Below are 12,299 nucleotides of genomic sequence, written 5' to 3'. Positions count from 1 at the left end.
CAGTCGATTAGTAATATAAGTGTTTCCTAACAGTTTATGTCCAGCAGAGGAATAAACACAGCTATTAGCGCTGGTTTTCTGTGTTTGGTAAATCAAAGAATGGTCCGTCAGCACAAAGCAAAACAGTGTTCCAGCACGAACAACACTTGCTTGTGCACTCCCACATTGCATGCGCGCGTTGCGCACAGGTCACACTTTTATGATGGCATGGGTGAGTGGGCGTGGCTTGAATTTCCGCAGTTTATGTCCAGCAGGGGAATAAACACAACTATTAATGCTGGTTGTCAGTGTTTGTTAAATCGCAGAATAAGCAGTCAGCACAAAGCAAAACAGCACGAACAGCACTCGCACATGTGTGTTATGATATCACAGTGCAAGTTGCACATGAAATTGCCTTCTCTATTCATTTAGAGAATTGCTTGCTTGTACACCCTAGGGGGGGTGTATGTATTTAAAGGTATCATGTTTGTGTGTCCTCTCAATGGAGAAGAAGATTCATTGAGTTTCCGTTTGTTTCTGGCAAAGTAGAATCTGAAATAATGAAAAATATATATAGCTCTACCAGGGTGTATGGATTTAGGTGCTATGTATTTAGGTCACATCATGTTATATGGGTTCTTATGCTGTTGTATACATGCCCAATTTGACATTGCCAATTCTTGGTCTGCACTGAAAGGACAGTTGGAACCTGCCAGGATTTGAATACAATACAATTGCAAAAATTGCTTTTCAGATTGCACCAATGTGGTTTAATACTTTCTTGTGAAGGCTTGTGGGAAGGGGTGCTCTGGTTCTGTGGGCATTTTACCAGTCAAATTCCTGCCCTGTCACAGATACTATTATATCTCCATCTATCGCCATATAGCTCAAACCTGTCTACTCAATGATCATTGAACTAAACATTCTCAGGAACGTGAAGAAAACTCGGATCCATGCAACCTTTTCTATCTCTGGATTCTCCTAAGAATAATCCTAGCGAGACTTGGTCAGTCATCAGTGCAACCTATATGTAAACAGGATTCCAGGATTGTATGCCATTACAGATTGCAAATTATTGGATCACTGCTTCTAAATCCCATTACCAGATTCTGAAGTGTAAAACACATTGACCTGACTAACTTGGATTCACTTTAACACCAGGGTGCAACAACTTACTGGGAATTACTATTAGTGTCTTCTAACAACAGATAGTAACACATGATATCTAGGAGCTATGTTCTCCACACAACACCCATAACTTTGCCTCTGCTTTCTATTAATCTCTCCTGTGTCTATGTAGCGCTGCTGCTTAGAGCATTTTTATCCACCAATGGGTGGCTTGTGCCTGTCTGCATTAAATTAGTATGCTTTCTTCGGCTTGCCTTCATTTGATATGAATCGACTTTTTTGTAGAATAACACTGATAGCTCTTGGCATTGGCTTACTTGTGTAAGTGTGCTGCCATGTACTGGTGTGTACTAAAGCACTGTTCTGCCTAGCAAAATTAACAATTCAAATGTAATGGACTAATTGGGCCAATTTCAAATCTAAAGGTTCTAGGTCCCAAGAGATAGAATGTTATATGACCTGGTTCTAAATTAATTTCTGAATTATTCTGGATTGGACCATGAACGTGGGTTCCAGGTGTCAGGTTCTAGATTGTTGGTCCTAGACTCAGGGTCTATTATACTAGCCCATGGTTGTAGAGTATTATAGGTTGTAGGTGCATTGTACCACCTCTCACATTGTTCCTGGAAAATTGTATTTCCTGATTCACTTCACATTTATGCTTTGTAGCCTAAGGAGTTACTTGTGTTATGTGTTGTGTTTCCAAAGATTCAAGTTCCATCACGCCAAGCTTCTGTCAGTGAAGCTTGAACTTGGGAGTGTATCAGAGCCTAAGGGAAGGGTGGAATTTGCAGACCTCTCTGCTATTGTCCGCGACAGCTTAGTAGCTGTTAGCTTGTGGCCCCCAACTTTTTATTGATCGATTTCCTAGATCGATCTTCACCAGTAGCGCAGAGTTTGCTTGATTTACTGCGGTAGGATGGGAATGTGACTTCTGTACATACATCTAATCTCTGTCGGCTCCAGAAGATAACAGTGGCATTCTCGCAAGCTCTATGCCTGTAGCCTACGCTGTAAAAAGGCATGCTTCATGCTAAATGTAATTCTGTGCATGTATTTGAAGATATCTGCTTGCATTATATAGGGGGTCATTACGACTCTGGTGGTAGGGGGTTAATGGGGCTGGTAGAGCTGCCGTCCCGTTAACCTCCTACCACCTCATTACGAGGTCTCCTTGCGTGACCTCCTAAGGACGCCTGGTTTTACCAGGCGTCCTTAGCAGGTCCCGCGAGCAGACCAGGATGCAAACAACGGGCCTGTCATTAACGGGCCCGTTGTCTCCATCCTCCCCATTCCCATTGAGTCCTATGGGGGCTCAAATGGGAATGGAGATGTACAGAGTCTGGGTTCCTGGAATGGGGAAATACCGGGCCTTCCAAGGTCGGAATGGCCCGGTATTTCCCCATTCCAGGAACCGGGACCCGGTACCCGGAATGGGGTTAGCCGCAAATAGCGGCATGGCTACCTCCAGGGTCGTAATGACCCACAGAGGTGTAATAATTTCATTTTGGTGTATTTCAGTGCTGAGATTCCCATGACTTACTATGTCATGCGATCAAACTGTATTTTCAGAAGCATTTTAATTAGAGTATGTTGCGCTGCTTTTTTAGGCTGTTGAATTGAGCAATTAAATAGCCCATGGTTAAATGCACAGTCACTCTCCTTTGAGCTTATTGTATTTGAAATCTATGGGCAGAAGCTAAAATATCTTAATTCATTTCACCACTGTGTTGATATTTCAGCTTGCCGTCTACATTTCTTAAAAAATAGAAGAAAATAATCTCTTTTGTTTGCAGCACTTGTGTGAGTAACTGAATACCTACAATGTACTGTGCTCTGCCTCATTACGAGTTTGGTGATAGCCGGGCCCTCATTAAGGGCATGACTACAGCCAAACTCGCTACCAGCCCAGGCACCCTGCGAATGGGCCATTACCGGCCCATTACGAGATGAATGGGCCAGTAATTGCCCATTCGCGGGTGTCGTTATGGCCGGCCTCCCTATCCCCATTCTGCCTCATAGGGCAGAATGGGGGTCGGGAGCATGGTTGCACCGGTACCGTTAATAGCGGTGCCGGTGCAATCACGAGTTCTACTTGCGGGTGCCAGTCTGCACGCTTGGCCAGACCACGCGTGCAGTCCAGCATCGGCAAGCAGAACTCGTAATGTGGCGGAGAGGTAACACCGTCACCAGTAGCACTACCGGCGCCGTTGTTGCCTTTCCGCCACATTCGTAATGAGGCCCTATGTCTTTTATCTGAAATGGTTTGAAATAGCATTTCATATTATGGCTTTTATTTATTCACTTCACATGGAGGGCCTATGTATGCTGATCTTTAGCTGTTTAAAATACATTTTTTATGAACTTATCAGTTTAGAGGTTCGAGAAAACACATTGGACCTCATTACGACCCAGGCGGTAAGTTACCGCCTGGGTCGTACCTTTACCACCATGGCGTAAACTATGTTTACGCCATGGTGGTTGGCGGACTTACCGCCCCATTCCGAGGTTGGCGGGGCGGTAAGTCCCCATTAACCCATTTACCCTTCCCCATTCCTATTTTTGCCCCATAGGGCATAATGGGAGTGGGGAAGGCGTTAATTACGCCACCGTAAATTACGGTGGCGTAATTAACAACAAGGTCCCTTAGCGCCATGGATTTTACCACCTGCTAAAAGCAGGTGTTAAATCCTCCATGGCGCTAAGGGACCTCGGAATCAGGCGGTAAGGGTCGGCGCTGTTTACGCCGCCGTAAACCCCTTACCGCCTGGGTCCTAATGAGGCCCATTCACTGTTTTGTCTGTTCGATATTTCAGTTCTATGTAGGGCTGACTCACAAAGCACTGCTCATTATTTTGTTGCTCGCTATACTCACATCTGTACTGCACAGTATTGGTTTTAAATGCATGCATGATATGATTTATGATACGATATGCTATTTACAACACACCTATATGCAAGTGTTTCAAGGCGCAACAAGGCAAGGAAAGGGGAACAGAGGGAGGACAATGACAATGACCTTACTAAACCAAGTGACATTGAGATTGTGCAAGTGCATTGGGTAGAGGATGGGAAATAGTGCCAGGAGAGGTGGAGAGGGACAGTACTGTACAAGAAGTGTGCCAGCAAAGTGGCAGGTGCAAGGGTGAGTGCAGTCAGGGTGTCCAATAAGTGCAGGTAGGGGGACCATAGAGTTGCATATGCAGACCCAAGTGCAAGGGTTGCCAGGGGTCAGTGTGGGTGTGGAACTGGGTGGGCAGGGATCTGGGCCCGAAATCAGAGGATAGCCAGGTGGCCAGTGCAGTATCATGTTAATTGTAGGCAGCAAAGAATGGCATACACACTGCCCGAAGTGTTTAAAAGGAAAACGATTCCTTTCAGCGGTCTGTGCATATGTAATGAGCCTAGGACTAAACCGGGGAGTTTTATCAGTCTTGTTTAAAAGACTACTAGGCTGAAGTGCACACACTGTCAGTCTGTGTTTAACGGGGAATCCCTTCTTTAAGGTTCTTGCTAATTTTATATTAGAATATCCATGTGTATTTTCTGTCCGTGGCCAGTTGTCAAAGGATTTTGCAGGAAGGATTTTAGGTAATATTTTGAAGTTAAATGAACGGATTCTTGCTTATATGGTGCCTGCAGCAAATTGCTTAGTTGCCGTCCGTGGATTCTTAGAATAGAGAACCGATGGTACCTGTCTCTGTTATTTATTTGACTGCTGCTGCTTTGCTGGCTCCTTTTGTTTAGTGGACTCTCTGAACATCAAAGTGACGATTCTGGAAACTGCTCTGTGGGCACGATCCAGCTCACATTTAAACCAACATAGAGGATTACACTCTCCAGATAATGAAGCATGCATGCCTAACTCTGTTTGCATATTTTAATTAATATGTTATCTCTTGTTCCTGAGATTGTAGAGCATGTCTACGCTGTATTTCTGGATTCTGCTTTATCACGTTTTTGTTCAGGTTATCATATTGATGTTTTAAAAGAAGGTATTCACTAGTATCAATTTGCACTGTAAGCTCTCTGATAGGATGAAATCCCAGTGTCTTCTCAAAAGACCAAGGGTTTTGTACAAGGGTTCCATGTCTCGCATTGCCATGCGGGATCTTCAATTCTCGGTGGAAACCACTAATATATCTTTCCCTAGAAAGACAGAGTTCTGGCTCAGTATCAGGCAGGTAGGTCATTCTTGACTGACGTGCTCTACATAAATGGCATCTGAATTTACCCATAATTTACATGTGCTTAAAGAACATGTGAAGGTAAATAAGTATGTGTCTGAGGCTGCTGTACTCTTATTATAAAATCTCCTTTGATCTTATATACATTGTACCTGGACAACCAGGATTTCGCCTGGTCTATGCATTGCAAAGGAATCTACCTGTCCTGTGTAAATGATGAGTATGCCCCACCAGCCATTATCTCATAAATCCCCTTGTCAGTACCAACAGAGGGTAAACCTGCATCAGTCTGTTTCACGGACGCACTCATAGTGTACAGATAAACAGGTGTTTATTCCTACCTACTGCCGTAAGGGCTAGGACTTTTAAATCACAACAGTAAACCCTCATTTTACACAGTGCTGGTGAGTTATATTAGTGGTACTTGTCACTAGCTGATCGGTGTGCCTGTCTATGACTCCTATGACTCCCTATCTACATGTCTTTGTAATTGTTAGAAGGCATTCTCATTAGAACCCCCACACTGCTCTCCACAGTGAAAAGGGGAAAGACTTAAACTCCATGAAACTGCACACTTTTGGCATGATAAATTAAGTTAATTTGCTATGACATAATGAAAGGGTTCGAGAACCTTGAGGGCCCCACATTGAAGGGAGCTATACCGCTTGTTGTGTTTTAACGACCTCCCAGATAAATAAGTACTCTGCCCCTCTCTCAGCTCAGCACGGAGAAGAGAGTGGTCTAGCGTCCTCTGATTTGAACAGACGGATCTACCGCTACTGTACTGACTACAAAGGGACGTATACCCAGGCCAGTCCAGAGCTGATCTGAGCTATTATTACAATTATTACATTTGTGATTTGTGGGCCTCAATGTATGTCCTCTACACCCTCATGTCAATAACATTTTTTAACCCTTAAAATCCCTCTGTAGCCAAACTCCCTTTGATTGGTTGCGTTTGGTTGCTCTGGCATGTTAGTGGAAATATTTACACCACCCTCCAAAAAAAATTCACCAGCTGTCAATGTAGGACTGTCTGGTGGGTGAATGGTTGTGAACGTGTGCATGCATGAATGGGGCCCAGGCAAAGGGAATTGGAGCTTGGACATTTAATTACATTATTTACTGCTATTTATGGGCAAAGCTAACATGATGAATGTTATTACTTGGAGGTGGGTTTAGGGTGGGTGATTTATAGCACAAATGGGGCAGGCAGACTGGACATGTTCTTTCTGTGGCATGGCACTGTTTACTCACATAAGGCACAAGGATTTTTGCGGGAGGTTGGGGGCAGTCAGCAAGTAAATGGATTCTTAATGTGGCATAGCATGTTTTACTGGTGTTAAGGTCAAAGTTAACATAATGAGTTGTCATGGAATGTCAAACCAGTCTGTCCAGTGGGGTAAGCGCAAGAGGTGAGACAAAATCTCATTTCAGAATTTCCTGTCATGATAGAAGAACTATTTAAACATTGATTTTAGAAGGCAGGGTAGAATGTAGTTTCTTGAAGGGGATTAGCAATTACCTTCCTACATTATATCCTGTAATGATATATTAGGTAATGTTTAGGTATAGATAGAAAGAGCAGTAGTGTGATATGTGATTAAGGGCAGTCCAGACTGCAAGACTGCAATACTTAAACCATCAACTCTAATGTTAAACCCTGCAAAGGTATACCCAAAGCGCTTTAGTGCTCAAATGGAGTCTAAAGAGGTCTATACAAGAATTATAGTGAAAGCAGCTGTGTAGCAAAGGAACTTTAGTATTCATTTCATAGATACGTAGTGAGAAGTGTGTTTTTGAGTAAACATTCATTCATTTATATAACCATTCATCAGAGTCAAACGCTAAGCAGCTTGATCATTTTATAAATGTATAAATGCAAATATGCTTACATACATAAGTTAGATTTGAATAGTCTAGTACATTAATACCTATACAAACATACAGACACGGGGCCTCATTACCCGGTAGGCGGTGAGCCATGGCCATGGTAAAATACCGGCACCGCCTTGGCGGAAAGGGGATTTACCTCCCCATTCCAAGGTTGGAGGGGCGGTAAATCCCCCTTCCGCCATTGCCCTTCCCCATTCCCATTTCTGCCCCATAGGGGTCTATGGGAATGGGGAAGGCGCTAATTACGGCACCGCAATTTTGCTGTGCCGTAATTAGCTCTGAGGTCCCTTAGCGGGTTGGATTTTAACGCCTGCAAAAAGCAGGCGTTAAATCCCCCAACCCGCAAAGGGACCTCGTAGTAAGGCGGTAGGGATTTACCGGTACCGGTAAATCCCTACCGCCATCCGTGTAATGAGGCCCATAGTGAGCAGGCAGTGGAACCAAATCAACTCCATTTTCTATTTAGCAGAAAATAGACAGCATCTCTCTTGGAAGCTAAGACAAGCACCTTGTGTATCTTCTCTCATGGCAGGAATAGCATATTCTTGTCATATATTCTGATGTAGAAGTGAAGTGATCCTAACATCACCCTCCAGCTCAGCTCACCTTCTGTCAGACCCTGATAATTATGCTTCATTGGCCAAATTGGCGGTACATCAAGAGACTGAATCATTGGAACAAGATGCAAATATGCTTACATACATAAGTTAGATTTGAATAGTCTAGTACATTAATACCTATACAAACATACAGACACGGGGCCTCATTACCCGGTAGGCGGTGAGCCATGGCCATGGTAAAATACCGGCACCGCCTTGGCGGAAAGGGGATTTACCTCCCCATTCCAAGGTTGGAGGGGCGGTAAATCCCCCTTCCGCCATTGCCCTTCCCCATTCCCATTTCTGCCCCATAGGGGTCTATGGGAATGGGGAAGGCGCTAATTACGGCACCGCAATTTTGCTGTGCCGTAATTAGCTCTGAGGTCCCTTAGCGGGTTGGATTTTAACGCCTGCAAAAAGCAGGCGTTAAATCCCCCAACCCACAAAGGGACCTCGTAGTAAGGCGGTAGGGATTTACCGGTACCGGTAAATCCCTACCGCCATCCGTGTAATGAGGCCCATAGTGAGCAGGCAGTGGAACCAAATCAACTCCATTTTCTATTTAGCAGAAAATAGACAGCATCTCTCTTGGAAGCTAAGACAAGCACCTTGTGTATCTTCTCTCATGGCAGGAATAGCATATTCTTGTCATATATTCTGATGTAGAAGTGAAGTGATCCTAACATCACCCTCCAGCTCAGCTCACCTTCTGTCAGACCCTGATAATTATGCTTCATTGGCCAAATTGGCGGTACATCAAGAGACTGAATCATTGGAACAAGAGCTTAAACCATTACTAAATAAACATCTAAAATAACTGTCCTTACTGCAAATCTGGGATTAAGTGAGCAAATGAGTGTTATATTTTAGACCTAGCTCATTCCCTTCACAATAGAATAGCAGGGGGATCATTAGTGAGGGTAAGTTATAGAAATCCCTTTTAAAAATAAAAACAGGTGAATTAGGTGTAAGTAGTAAGGGAAACTAGCATAGTGTTAGTTGGGAAGAAAGTGCAAAAGGGGTGTGGGCCAGCAATGACATCCTCTTGGCCACAAAAAGTGATAACATGATACCCTATTTAATGTAACATTTACTCCCATACAAACCTGCACATGCTAATGTTTTTATTTAAATTCTAGCAAATCATAGTATTCAGGGGCCTTGTCTCAGCCATTGTTGCTCCTACAGAGTGGAATAGAAGTGGGTTAAGTACATCTTTAGTTGTAAAACATTTTTACATTTGTTAAAACATATTTTATTTAGAGATAGAGAGGGATAGAGAGGGATGGAGAGGGATAGAAAGGGATAGAGAAGGATAGAGAGACATAGCGATAGCGAGAGAGGGATAGAGAGCGATAGAGAGGGTGAGAGAAAGATGGACGAAGAGGAGAGAGAGAGAGAGAGAGGGATAAAAAAGGGATAGAGAAGGGTAGAGAGCGATAGAGAGGGAGAGAGAGATAGCTTTCCTTGACATGACACATATTTGTCATTTATACGATTTCTTTAATTTTCTTTCTCTTTGATTACATATGTTTACAGGTGTGTCCACCCTTTATTGTATGCTTCTCATGAATCACATGCTTGTCATATGTGTATCTTAGTAGTCATTACTTCTTTACTCCATATGTCATTTTATGGAATTGTTGCTTTACTTTCACCTTGTCCTCCTGATTCTGGAGCTACACTGTCATGTGCTTTCCTGACATCTGTTAGATGGATCCAATAGTTCAGGCCCTTCACCTTAACTGCTGAAGTTGTGCAATATATTACTTCATAAGGGCCATGAAATCTTGGAGAATTCCACCTTATTACAAAGCTGCGCACATAAACTAATTCCCCTGGCATTAATGGCTTTGCCGAGCTGTCAACCACAGTCGTTGTTGTGTCTGTTTCATCATCTTTTGTGAAGGGTGGTTCTATTTGTTAGGCAATGCTTCTTACTGCTTATGTGATTTGGGTGAGATATTCTTTAAATTCCATACGTAATATTGTTACAGTTTTGTGGGCATAAGATACTCGTCTTACTGGTGACAGAGGAGTTTACATTCTTCTCCCTGTCACTATCTTGTGGGAGGATGAGTGGTGGTCTTTGCTAACCTGTGTACGTAGTTCGAATAGGGCCAAAGGCAAGCAATAGACCCATTTCATTTTAAGGTTGTGACATGATTTGGATAGTCTGCTCTTGCGGAGGCCGTTTATTTTTTAAACAATCCCGTTCACTAGTGAAAGGTAAATTGAACACATGTTATGCTTTATTCCCAATAGTGTAGTCACTTCTTAACAAACTGCACCATTTTGCTGCCCCAAGCCCTCCCATCTGTTCCTTTAATCAGCCGGAGGCTGAATCAGATGATTCCGGCATCGATACGAAAAGAAAATGTTGGGCGCTGCACGGGGCCCATAACGAGGCTTGGTAACAGCTACGTTGCTAGGCAACATTGAGCCTTATTTCAGCCCACAACTTCTGCCGGCAGGCGGAAAGCCGGCAGCCCGGCGAAGGTCAGGAAAAGGCCCTGTTTTGCTCCTGAGCCCACTCATTGTCCCCAGCGAGGTGGAGAGGGCAGGAGCCCCCACCAACTGCCAGCATACCCACCAGCTCAGCATCGCACCACGAGGACCCGCCCAGCAGACAAATCAATCAGGGTGAGATCTGCCTTGCCCTGCACCATATTGCTGCCCCGAGCCCTCCCATCTGTTCCTTTAATCAGCCGGAGGCTGAATCAGATGATTCCGGCATCGATACTAAAAAGAAATGTCGGGCGCTACACGGGCCCATAACGAGGCTTGGTAACAGCTACGTTGCTAGGCAACATCGAGCCTTATTTCAGCCCACAACTTCCGCCGGCAGGCGGAAAGCCGGCAGCCCGGCGAAGGCCAGGAAAAGGCCCTGTTTTGCCCCTGTTTGGCGCATGTGAGCGCTACTCCTAACCTACATGCCCCCTCCAACCGAACCGAGCTGCGGTGCTGGAGCCTCCACACCCGAAAGCAGCTCCAACTGCATCAGCGAGAAGTAGGAGCTCCCTCCACCCTCTACAGAAGCAGCAGGCTAAATGATCGAGGCCCGCGTGCCATGCAAGACGCAAGGTAGGCCATATGCCTCTCCCAACTGCACTCTAGATTTTGGCAACATGAAGCTCTCTCTGCCACAGGTAATTGCACCCTAGCAGTCTAACCTGTCAGCTTATGCCTTATAGTTTTGCGCTCCAACACGCCAATACTCTCCTCGCACTTGACACTCTAGTATTGTAGTTCCAGGTACGACCCGGAACTCAATTGCCCCCTTACGGCGTATTGGCTCCAGTATCCCACCCGAACCCAGGCGCTGCCTAACTCAGCCTAGGTGCTATTCTGGACCCAGATGCCGCCACACTGTAGCATGTGCTGCACCCCAGGGTCACTAATAGACCACATTTGACTTATGCTGTGCCTTTTGGTCGTTAATAGACCACAACCAACTTGTGTAGTGCCTTATGGTCGCTAATGGACCACACCTGATTTGTGTTGTGCCCTATGGTCGCGAATAGACCACACCTGATTTGTGTTGTGCCCTATGGTCGCTAATAGACCACACCTGATTTGTGTTGTGCCTTAGGGTCGCTAATAGACCACACCTGATTTGTGTTGTGCCTTAGGGTCACTAATAGACCACACCTGAATTGTGTTGTGCCCTATGGTCGCTAATAGACCACACCTGACTTGTGTTGTGCCTTATGCTCGCCAATAGACCACACCTGAGTTGTGTTGTGCCCTATGGTCGCTAATAGACCACACCTGATTTGTGTTGTGCCTTATGGTCACTAATAGACCACGCCTGATTTGTGTTGCGCCTTATGGTCACCAATAGACCACACCTGAGTTGTGTTGTGCCCTACGGTCGCTAATAGATCACACCTGATTTGTGTTGTGCCTATGGTCACCAATAGACCACACCTGATTTGTGTTGCGCCTTATGGTCACTAATAGACCACTTCTGCTTTTGTGTGGTGCCTTACCTATAGCTACCACGATACTTTACTACTGTAGTGCCTATCCAGTGTCTACACATACGTTAATTGAGTACACAAACTACCCTTGGTAATAACCCATGAACCACATTGCCCCCATCTTTAGAGCCAAGTCATCCACAATGGCTACATTTAGAGGCGCCACTCTAACTATGGCTACCCTCCTCCCGTTGCTCCAGAATATCTCACCTCAGAACCGCACCCACACTACCGCACCACTTTACCCAGATCTACTATCTCCAACAGAATGGTTAAACAAATTTGTCCGCCCACCCTCACCCTACATACCCTGTCCCACACCCCTTAGAAACACTAGACTAGGTTCTCGCCTTGCTGCACCTACCACCACGCTCATGAACATAGCCCCACCGACCATGATTAGAAACGATAGACTCAGCTATCGCACTATTCTTTATACAAAACTCAACAGAACTCTTCTCAATCAGACTAAGTACCCTAAGCAGCCTACCTCACTCACTGACCTCCCACCGAGTCACAACCCAGCT

The sequence above is a fragment of the Ambystoma mexicanum genome, chromosome 6q, assembly GCF_040938575.1.
Source record: "Ambystoma mexicanum isolate Mex_15411 chromosome 6q, UKY_AmexF1_1, whole genome shotgun sequence".
NCBI classification, from domain to species: Eukaryota; Metazoa; Chordata; class Amphibia; order Caudata; family Ambystomatidae; genus Ambystoma; species Ambystoma mexicanum.
This window is presented reverse-complemented; position numbering follows the sequence as displayed.